The following is an 11,945-nucleotide window of genomic DNA, read 5'->3' on the forward strand; positions in this document are numbered from 1 at the left end:
GGTGTGAATTAAGAATATACAGCACACAATCATTTCTGTTATTGTTTTTGGAAGATATAGCACTAGCCTTCCTAGTTTTGCATTGTTTAAGTGTTTTGAATATATGTGAAATGTTTAGTTATATTTGGTTAATTTATTTAAAAAGTGCATTAAACCATAATATTTATGAAATGTTTTAAGTATTTGGAATATATTTGAAATAAATTCTCCAGATTTTTACATAAAGGATTACTTAAATGCTCAAAATGATTGTTACACAATCGATCTCTAAAAAATAAAACATTAATGAAATACTTTGTTTTCATTTTTATTAACAGGTAAATTTACTTTCAAATCAGTCATGTTAAAATTGCAGTAGACTGGCATAATTAGGACCAACTACAGTAATTTCAAATCACATATACTTACCACCAAACCTTTTCTTTCTTTCTTTCTTTTTTTTTTAATGAAGCCATACTCAATTATTGTTTATATCTTTATTTTTAGAGAGACAGTCTTGCTCTGTTGCCCACGCAGGAATGCAGTGGCACAATCATAGCTCACTGCAACCTTGAACTCCCAAATTCAGGTGATCCTCCTGCCTCAGCCTCCTAAGCAGCTAGAGTTATAGGCTTTTTATTTTTTAGAGATGGGGCTCCCAAAATGGTGAGATTACAGGTGAGAGCCACCATGTCTGGCCTGTTTGTATCTTTAACTAATAACCTGAGCAAAGGGAAGGGCAGGTACTGGCATGACATTTTCCCTTTAAGAAGAGATAATACTTGGATAGTTTGGGATTATTAAGAATTTCACAGCTATGATCACACCACTGCACTTCAGCCTGGCCACAAAGCAAGACTCCATCTCTAAATAAATAATAAAGAATTTCACTGGGAAACTTTATTAGAAAATCTCTTGTTTTTAAAACATTTGTATTTGGGTATAGGCTTCATTAGTGGTTACAATTTTGAAGAGTTTCTTTAAAAGGCAATATGAAACCATAGAGAAAATATTTGTTTCTATACAGTTAGAGCTCTCTGAGAAAATTTTACTGAAATTTGGGACCTATGCAGAAAGAGAAACCTTTGAAGTTAAATCATGACTGAATAGATAGTGAGAAACCATCCAGAGTATATTAGTTTGCTAGGACTGCCATAACAGAATACCATAGACTGAGTGGCTTAAACAGTGGAAACTTCTTTTCTCACAATTCTGGAGGCTGGAAGTCCAAAATCAAGGTGTCAGCAGGTTGAGTTTTTTCTGAAGCTTCCCTTCTTGGTTTGGAGACAACCACCTTCTTGCTGTGTCCTCACATGACCCTTCCTCTGTGCACATCTATCCCTAGTATCTCTTCCTCTTATAAGGACACCAGTCCTGTCAGCTTAAGGCCCCACCCTTATGATCTCACTTAGCCTTTTTTTTCTTTTTGAGACAGAGTCTCGCTTTGTTGCCTGGGCTAGAGTGAGTGCCATGGTGTCAGCCTAGCTCACAGCAACCTCAAACTCCTGGGCTTAAGCCATCCTCCTGCCTCAGCCTCCCGAGTAGCTGGGACTATAGGCATGCACCACCATGCCCGGCTAATTTTTTCTATATATATTTTTAGTTGGCCAGATAATTTCTTTCTATTTTTAGTAGAGATGGGGTCTCGCTCTTGCTCAGGCTGGTCTCGAACTCCTGACCTCGAGCCATCCTCCCACCTCGGCCTCCCAGAGTGCTAGCATTACAGGTGTGAGCCACTGTGCCTGGCCTTCACTTAGCCTTAATTACCTTTTTAAAGATCCTATCTCCAAATACAGTCACTGGGCTTTCGGTCTTCAACATACCAATTTTGAGGAGGCGCAATTCAGTCCATTACACAGAGATACTTCTTCAGTATGCACATCTCAAGAGGGGATGAGACCTGGGACAATGAAGATATCTCCAGTTGTTAATCTGGACACACTAGTCTTGTCTTCCCCTAGAAACATACATTTATATCCCAAAGGGTAAGATCCTTCCCAAGTAGAATTTGTTTACACTAAGGAAGTAAGATTTCTCTTCCTCTCTTTGGAGGAGAGGAGGCCTTCTGTACAGCTGTCCTGTATTACTAGCCAGATTCATATTTAGGGGTTCCTCACCTACAGTACAAACTTCAGTATATGTAGGCTCTAATCAGTCTGATGGGCTCTTTTTGGTCTGGCTCACCTCACAGGTGAGAACTGGGGTGTGGGAAACCAGTGTGGTTATTATAAGTAAGTAAGAATTAAATCTTCCTGCCTTCAGGACAACATGAATATAGACATTTGATCTGATGTTTCCTGGTATTGTATCTATTTGTTGATTATATTATGGTCAGAGGCCTGGGATATTGAAAATATGGATCCTAGAATCAAGAGTTCAGTCTCCAGTGTTTAGATGTGTCATTTATATTTTCTCCTAGCCTAAATGGGGCAAATTATCCAAGTAGTTCAAGTTAAAGTGACAATTCTAAAAAGTCCACTCCTGTAGGTAGAAGAAATTGTAAATCTAACATTTTAGTAGTGCGCTGTGAATTGAAGCAAAACTTGGAAGTTGTGTGGAGAAATCACACCCTGTAAGTCAGGAAATGTAAAGTAGAAAGCAACCACTTGTTTTTTTGTTTGTTTTTTTTTTTTTTATAAATGAAGAAATAGTAAAACCGTTTCAAAATAACAGTTTTTTGAATATTTTTGTTTATCAAGTTAATAACTTCTGATGAAAGAAAAAGTCAAGTTTTTGTTCTTTAAATTCATTTATTTCCAGTCCTAACTCAAGTTTTTTCTATTGTTGATCAAATACTGCCTGCACTGAGATTGACTTATACATGGATCATTATATATTGTCAGTGTATGCAAAGCTTGTAAAATTTGCATATTATGAATGCTTGTAAATTTTGCAGTTTACAAACATTGATTTATTAATGATGATCTTTCTACTGCCTATATATATATGTGTGTGTGTGTGTGTGTATATATATATATATATATATATATATTTTTTTTTTTTTTTTAGAGAGGGTCTTGCTCTGTTGCCCAGGCTGGAGTACAGAGTACAGTGGTGCAATGGCATGATCATAGCTCACTGCAACCTTGAACTCCCAGGACTCCCGGGCTCAAGCAATCCTCCCACCTCAGCCCCACAAAGTGCTGGGATTATAGGCATGAGCTACTGTGCATGGCCTCTATTGCCAATTTCTAATAAAATGAAATTGGAAGCAGGAGGTCAGTTAGAAGGCCCTCATAGTAAACAAGGCCTAACTAGAATGGTAGCATTGGAAAAAGAAAAGAAGAAATAAATTCCAGAGATTGTGAAGGTGAATTATAAGGACAACTGGTTACCTGTGGGAAGCATGAGATTTCAGTGTAGGTGACTGTAGGAAATTACAAGCAGAGGAGCTTTGAAAGGGACCATAGTTTTAATTAGAAGATGGTAGTATGAGTATGCATAGGGACTTGTTTAAAAAATTTTTTTTTTATGCGAAGTTGAGACTTGGACATTCTCTTCAGTTCAGTGAGCGAACCAGGAAAATAAAGCCAGTATGATTGCAAAAGAGAAAGGGGGCAATTTGTAGGGCAAAGTTCTGGAGGAGGCTGGATGAAGGTAATGGCATCCTTTTTTAAAATTTAACATTTGTCCCTGTAAAAAATTAAAGGGCACACTCTTCATTTTTTCAGTCCTAATAAAAATAAAATTGAAAGTTAAGAGTTTTGTTATATAAACTCATATTCCTTGTGGTTAATATCAAAGTATTTTTTGAGGTGCAGATTGCTTCTTAATCTAGAATTGCACAGTAGTAGCCTTCTGATGAATCTTCCTTACTCTCAGTTCCTCTGACTTTTATCTATATCCCTCACTACAAGTGTTACAGAGTTCTTCCAAAACGCCATCAGAAAATATGAACTCCTTTCTTTAGAACAAATTGTTTTCCCTAAGTGATAACATCAGTAATCTTCATGATCTAGTCACACATTCAAATACACTCTGTCCATTGTATATTCTATACACCAGATGCAGTAAGTAGAGAATTCTAAATTTGAGAAGCACTGTTTATACTAACCCTCCAAATTCAAGACCATGTCCTATGGCATTCCTCCTTTAAAATTAGCAGTGGGCTTTAAAGCACTCCCTTGTCCACAGTACCACAATAGAAAACAAAGAAAGGCTCTGCTGCAGTCCAGGGTCAAGATCATCATAGGGTCCTAGAATATTAATAATGGTAAAAGCGAACACTTATTTAGTACTTTCTTCACTCCAGACACTGTTCTAAACTCTTCATATAAATTACCTCATTTAATCTTCATGAAGATTCATAATCTTGAACAGGAAGTATCATGGTAATTCCTATTTTATACAAGAATAGAGACAAGGAGAAGGTAAGAAACTTGTTCAAGGTCAGACTGCTAGTAAGCAGCAGAGCCAGATTCCAACTAACACCCACACTCTTAAACCACTGAACTGCTAATGCTGTGTTGCCACGACCATCTCACTTGTCCCACCTCATACCCAACATTGTGCTATTCTGAACATTTTGCACCATGTAAATTAACTCCCAAACAATGACAAAATTCCTCATGGGATAGTTGGAGCTCTCCTTCTTGGACCAATATTGCATTTTTTTTGTTTCTGTCCCTTAGTTCATGCCATGTCCTACACTTGAAATACTTTTAAAAGTGACCTTTTATTGAAGATAATTATTTCTTAAGGATAAGAGATTTAACCAAAAAAGACATAACTTCTGAACCTGGAGATGAGATTATGACAGAAAATTTAAGAACATGTTGAAAGAGATGGGAGAGAGGTTGAAATTAATTTTTGCCAGGTATTTTGATATCAGTAAATAGAAAGTCAAAAAGAAACTGAGGAATAACATTCAACTGAAAAGACGGAAGAGATTTAAGATAGGGATAAATGGTAAGAAATCAGTTGGAAATAAAACTAAGTTTAGAGTTTAGGTAGTATAATTTTGAGGTGAGACTAATTAGCCAAATTTTCTGACTTTCCTAGCAGTTCTTAGAATCTCAAGGGGGAAGTCTTAGCAGTGATGGGATTTAGCCATGGTGACTTGGCCTTATAGGTATGGCAGAAGGGTATGGGAGCAAGAGATTCTGGGACACTAGATCTCAAAGGTATTTCTGTGGTGATGAACCATGATGAGAGTCATTCCTAAAAGCATGCCTAGTTATTTCTAATCCCCAAGGGACTAGTTGTTTTATTATTTCCCACTCAAGAAAACAAATTTGGGTATAAGAGTAATACCTTATTTCTATATGGAATAATTTCTCAGTTCTTTCTATTTGATCCCCTTCACACATGTGCATGAAGGGGATCATGCTCATATGTGCATATACACACACATACACACATAATTTGGACATGTAATTTTGGAGAACAAAATTAAACTTCATAAGTGAGTCTGACAGGCCAATCTCATTTATATCAGTAAAAAAACTACTGATCTACAATATTATCATATATGTGAACTGACCTATAAGATAACGGATATTTTAAAAACTTATTTGTTAAAATTGTATTATGGAAAAATTTAAACATACAAAAGTAGACAGGGTAATATAATGAACTCATGCAGAGTCAAATGAAGCAGTCCACAAGATTTCTAATAATTCTAACACCAACTACAGAGTTCAGGGGTTCCCAAAGCCACCCTCGGGTGTAATGATTTGCTAAAAAGACTTACAGAATTCACCTAAAGCTGTTATAGTCACAGTTATGGTTGATTACAGGGAAAGGATACAGATTAAAATATGCAAAGAGAAGACACATGTGAGTGTCATGCATAAGCAGAGTCCAGATGGTTCTCGAAGTAGAGATTCCAGTTGTTCTCTCCCTATGGAGTTATGGACATTGACCATTCCCAGCAATGATGTGTGACAAGACAGACACATGGGAGTAGTGCCAACCAGGAAAGCTCACCCAAGCTTTGGTATCTGGAGTTTTTGTTGGGACATCATAGTTGATTTGCCCATACAGATGACCTCAGTCTCCACCCTTCTGAAGGTCAAACTGATAGCAGGATGCTTAAATCCTATACTATAAATGAATTTATGTGTTCCAAAGACCTCAAGTAAAGGACATACTTGTCAGGCTAGATACGCCGAGGGTTTAGAGATTACCAGGGGCAAAGAAAGGGCAATAGCCAGACCCATCTTTGGACAGGGTTAAATTCTTCAATACACAACCCATTACTCAGCTTCAACAAGTACATCTCCAACAAACTTCCCTTATCATACTATTTTTTTGCATTAAAAATATTTAGAGGCTGGGCATGGTGGCTCACACCTATAATCCTGTAACTCTGGGAGACCGAGACGGGAGGATCACTTGAGGTCAGGAGTTCCAGAACAGCTTGAACAAGAGTGAGACCCCATCTCTACTAAAAATAGAAAAAATTCGCCGGGTGTGGTGGCGTGGGCTTGTAGTCCAGCTACTCAGAGGCTGAGGCAGAAGAATTGCTTGAGCCCAGGAGTTTGAGGCTGCAGTGTCTATAATGACACCACTGCACTCTAGCCAGGGCAGTAGAGTAAGACTCTGTCTCAAAAGAAAAAAGAACCGGCTTACTTTATAAAAAGAAATTTAGAAACTTGGCGGGTTGCAGTGGCTCACACAATCTTAGCACTTTGGGACGCCAAGGTGGGAGTATCACCTGAGGCCAGGAGTTTGAGACCAGCCTGGGCAAATAAGGAAGACCCTGTCTCTACACACACTAAAAAAAATTAACCAGATGTGGTGGTGAGCACCTGTAGTCCCAGCTACCGGGGAGGCTGGAGGCTGAGGGGAGGAGGATCACTTGAGCCCAGAGGTTGAGATTGCAGTGAGCAACTCTTTGCTCAAATCTGTCTCCTTTAGCTTAGGGATGGGGCAGATTTTATAGCCAGAGGGTAATGAGGTGTGATCTGATTGGCTGTTGTGATGGGGTGATGCTAGGAGACATGTTCTGACTGGATCCTGCCATGGGGTGACGCCATGGCTTGACCTGATTGGATCCTAATGCTGCCATGAGATGCCCTGAGATGTCTGCTTCCTAATTCAGTCCCTGCTCCTGGGTCTGAACTCTTAGGTTCCATCTGTGGTTGCATGCTTGGTTCATCTCTAGTTATGTGGCCTTCAACCTGGGAGTCCATGGCAACTGAAAAACAACTCACAACTTTGTTACAGAAAAGCTGAACCAGATTGGTCTGATGTGATTACACTAGCTACTAATTAAAATATTAAGGTTATAGCAGGCCATTTGGGCAGCTGGGCCTGTGAGACAGTTTCTGGAGCAGGTGCTTTGTGTCCTGAGTGCTTCTTCCCCTGGTCCCTCGATTCCAATATAATTGGGTATGACAAGAATAACTCCAGTTCATATGATCAATTTTCACAGTAGTTTTTTAGGAGGTTGTATAGGACAGATACCATGTATGTGTTAGTAGTGGAAGGAGATTAAGAAATAGTGAGGCAAAAATAGAGTTGCTGGAGATAGGTTAACAATAGTATACATAGAGATCAATGAACTTCTGATCCGTGAGGAAGGGATCAGTGTTTGTGACTTACTGCCTTCCTTTGTGTTAAAGAGATATTATCTAGTGTGCCATTTTAATTATCTTTTTCTTTCTTTTACTATATAACATTGTGAGTTATTTTCTTATGGTTCCCATAGTGATTACAATTAACATCTTAACTTAAAACAATCCAGTTCAGATTAATAGCAACTTCATTTTATAGTGTACAAAAACCTTGTTCCAGTATAGCTCTGTTCCCTCTTCCATTTTTTGTGCTACTATTGTCATACAAATTATATCTTTATATATTATAAGCACATCAGCACAGTTTTATGATTATTGCTTTATCCAGTTGTCTTTTAGATCATATAGGAGAAGGAAAGTGCCATAAACAAAGATACATGTATACTGTTTTTTATATTTATTTGTTTAGTTACCTTTATTGGTACTCTTTAATTTTTCATGCGGATTCAAGTTACTAATTCTGCTCTCCCTAATGGCTGTAAGACTGAATTTGAATGAAAAAGAATGGAAGGGAAGAGAATGAGGATAAAGATGGACTTATCTTAGAAGTTAGGGTAGGCAGAGATTTGGCAGCATAGAGAATTGAAGAGTATCTCTCAGTCAACTAACACTTAGGATTCTCTTATGTGCTGGGAACTATGCTTGGCACTGGCTATCCAGTCATAGACACAAAGACATAGTAAAGAGATATAGTCTCTGTCCTACAGACTAGTGGGGGAGAAAGGGAATAAAAAGAAAGTCTGTCAGTCCAAAAGTTATAAATTAAATTTTGTGTTGTGTATGGTGAGGACTTACTTGAGAAAGAGTATTTAGAAAACTGTTCTTGTGGCTATGATATTTAAAATGAGACTTGAAGGAAAATGAGCCAGTTTGGTAATGGTGGTGGTGGGAGGGAAGTTGGGGGGCAAAGTGCAGAGGAATCAGGGCATTCTAGCAGAGGGAGCAGTAAGTGCAAAGGCTCTAAGGCAAGGATGAGCTTAGCACTATGAAGAACAGAGAGAAGGTCAGTGTGTTTCAGACATAATGAAGTGGGAGTAGGAAAGATGAGCTTGGAGAGATATGCAGGGCCTTGCATGTGAGCCTAAGAAGTTTTGATATTGCACAAAGAACAATGGAAAACCATTAAAGCAGAGGTAAAAAACAAAGTATGTAATTTCTGCCTCAAGGTATGTTCTATACCCAGCACGGTATGTTGCCAACACTTAATTTTAATTTCAGAACAAGGAAATTTCATATAAAAATCTAGATTTCCAGCTTCTTTTTAAAAAAGCTGAAGATCTCACCACCTCATAGTCCAACTGTTTGGTGGAGGTTGGGTATAATACCATGTTGGGGTTTTGCCAGGCAAGTGCAAAGGAGGCAGAGGGGGTTGGAAGTTGAGGATATTTTCAAGGGAGTGATTATAATGACAAACTATGGAGTCTAAGTTGGATAATATGGGAACTAAAGTCCAGAGGGAGCTGTTGAATAGATGACGGTGGTTCAGTGCACTGGCATCTTAATGACCTCAAAGAATTGTTGTTGTAAACAGCAGTCCCCAACCTTTTTGGCACCTGGGAACAGTTTTATGGAAGACAATTTTTCCACGGCCTAGAGGATGGATTCGGGGTAATTCAAGTGCATTACATTTATTGTGTACTTTATTTCTATTATTATTACATTGTAATATGTAATGAAATAATTATACAAACTTCTCTGCTAATGATAATCTGTATTTGTAGCTGCTCCCCAGTGCTAGCATCACCACCTCAGCTCCACCTCAGATCATCAAGCATTAGATTCTCATAAGGAGTGTGCAACCAAATCCCTCGAGTGTACAGTTTTCAAGTAGAGTTTGCATTTCTATGAGAATCTAATGCTGCTGCTGATCTGACAGGAGGCAGAGCTGAGGCAGTGATGTGAGTAATGGGGAGTGGCTGTAAATACAGATGAAGCTATGCTGGCTTATCGCCTCTCACCTCCTGCTGTACCCCCTGGTTCCTAACAGGCCACAGACTGGTACTGGTCCACAGCCCAGGGTTTGGGGACCACAATTATAAGGGATATTTTCACAAGTGAGCCAGAACTGGAAGTTGTGGTGGGAGAGTGAGGTGTTGGGGCTGTGATTGTGGATGTGGTCATTTCTGGTGAAGGCAAATTCCAGGGCGTGACCATGGGAAGGGATGGCTGAAGTGGGGTAAAAGGAAAGGTCACAGAGCATGAGACAGTCAAGCAACTGAGACATCAGAATGATGTAGGAATTGAGATGAAGAGAAAGTCTTCAAGTGGGATATAAAATCTTCAATGAATAAGAGGGAGTGAATAGGAGACCACAAGATTACAACCCTGATCACTCCTGGAAGTCCTGAAGAAAGTGAAAGAGAGATAACAATTTGGGGAGCAAGGAAGTTATGACCTCATCTCCTGATTCTGAGATATCTGAATGCATAAGAGAAACAGAATGGTTGACTTTGAAACTGGGAACCAAGGCTAGAAACTGGGGTGTGCTTGTGTGAGATCCCCATATGATATTGAGCTTTTTTTCTTTTTCTTTGGTCTCTGGGAACATTTACATTAACATCCAGTCAATTTTTTAAAAAATGATAATTCCACTTTCAAACCTTCAATAAAAAGTTTATTACAGACACAGCCTTTGTGTTCCTGGTATTATGAGAAATTAAGGGATAGGGCAGTGAATCTAAGTGTGGCTTTCCATGCATTTCTCTCTGCTGAAGTCAGGTAATCATCATATCCAGTGAGTTCTCAGAGGTTACCAGCAGTAAAAGGAACAGTGTTCCTTGGTGGAGCTAAGTCAGGAGGATAAGTCTCTGATTAATCTGCAGAAATCCTGGAACAGACATTATACTTTTCACAGCAATGGTTAGTGAGGTGATGCTGAAATATTATTGAATGACACATCTAGAGGATGTATAGATGCCCACATAGCTGATATATATGTATATATATACACATATATATATGTGTATATATGTGTGTGTATGTGTGTGTGTGTCCATATATATATATATATATATATATATAAAGACTTTGGGATGGAAAGTAGGGAGAATGGACTAATCTGTCTTCAACTAGGATAGTGAGAATGGTAGCAAAAAGGAGGTAAGAGATACAGGACATTGGAAAAGCAAAAGGAACAGCAACTGGCAAATGATTGCCCATAAGGAAATTCACACTTTTTTCACATATTAACTACATTTATTGAAAATCTATTAACACAGATCTTTTTTTTTATTTGAAATAGTGATTAAGGATTTTGGTTATAGTGTATCTTTGTAGTTGGATTTTCCCCAATATCATTTGTGTTCCATTCTCACTGGAAATTTATAGGGATTTTTGTGATTTGGCTAATTGCTTGTATAAGAGGCTGTGTTGAGGTTAAGTGCACAGACTGAGCCAACTGGCTGAGTTGAATCCCAGCACAACTTCCCAGTTTACCACTTCTTGTCTGGGTGACCTTGGCTACTGGTTTAAACACCCTGTGCCTACTTCCTCTATAAAACAGTGATTAATAATATCTCATAAGATTGCTGTAAGGATCAAGGGAGTTAATACATGAAAAGCACCTAGAACAATGCCTGGCACATAGTTAATGCTAGCTATTGTTATTATACTTTCTATTGGCTACACTACTGAGACAATACATTCCTTGAGAGCACCATTCATGATATGTGTTGTGAGGAATATAACATATTCTATTTTGACTTTTAAAGGTACTATTTGTGTAATACACACACAAAAATTCCAATAGTATACCTACACTGTCCAATGTATAGTCGCCACTAGCCATAGTGACTATTTAAATTAATTAAAATTAATAAAGTTAAAAATTCAGCTCCTCAGTAGCACTAGTCACATTTCAAGCAGGCAATAGCCCCGGGAGGCTGTTGTCTACTGAATTGGACAGTACAGCGACAGAACGTTTCTAGCACTGCAAAATGTTCTACTAGACAGAGCAGGCAGATAGTGAAACCTCCTGCCCTTTCCTATCCACAGTCCTCTCCCAGGGGCAATCACTGTTAGGGGTTTCTTGTATAGTCTTTTATGGTTCAGACCCACACGAATACACACAGCATATATTTCTATTGCACAAAAGTTACCATATCATTTGCACTGTCCAGCACCTTTTTTGTTTGTTTCATTTAAATATATTAATTGTTAATTTCTTAAATATGGCCATCTCCTTATATTTAAGCAATTAATAGTTCAGAGATTCAGAGCATCTGATATTAGGCTTATAGAGCAACTCTGAAAACTTTAAAGCACAATTCAAATATAAGAAATATGCACATGGTTATATTTGGGAGCAGGTGGACGGAATGAAGTACTCCAATTTCCATTTTTGTGTGGCACCTGCAGAAGCCACACTGTGGCTGGTTTAATAGAAGTCACAAACTGGTAAGCACCCCACCAGTATGGCCGAGAATGAAGCCCCCCCATCGCTGCGGC

The sequence above is a fragment of the Eulemur rufifrons genome, chromosome 7, assembly GCF_041146395.1.
Source record: "Eulemur rufifrons isolate Redbay chromosome 7, OSU_ERuf_1, whole genome shotgun sequence".
Taxonomy (NCBI): Eukaryota; Metazoa; Chordata; class Mammalia; order Primates; family Lemuridae; genus Eulemur; species Eulemur rufifrons.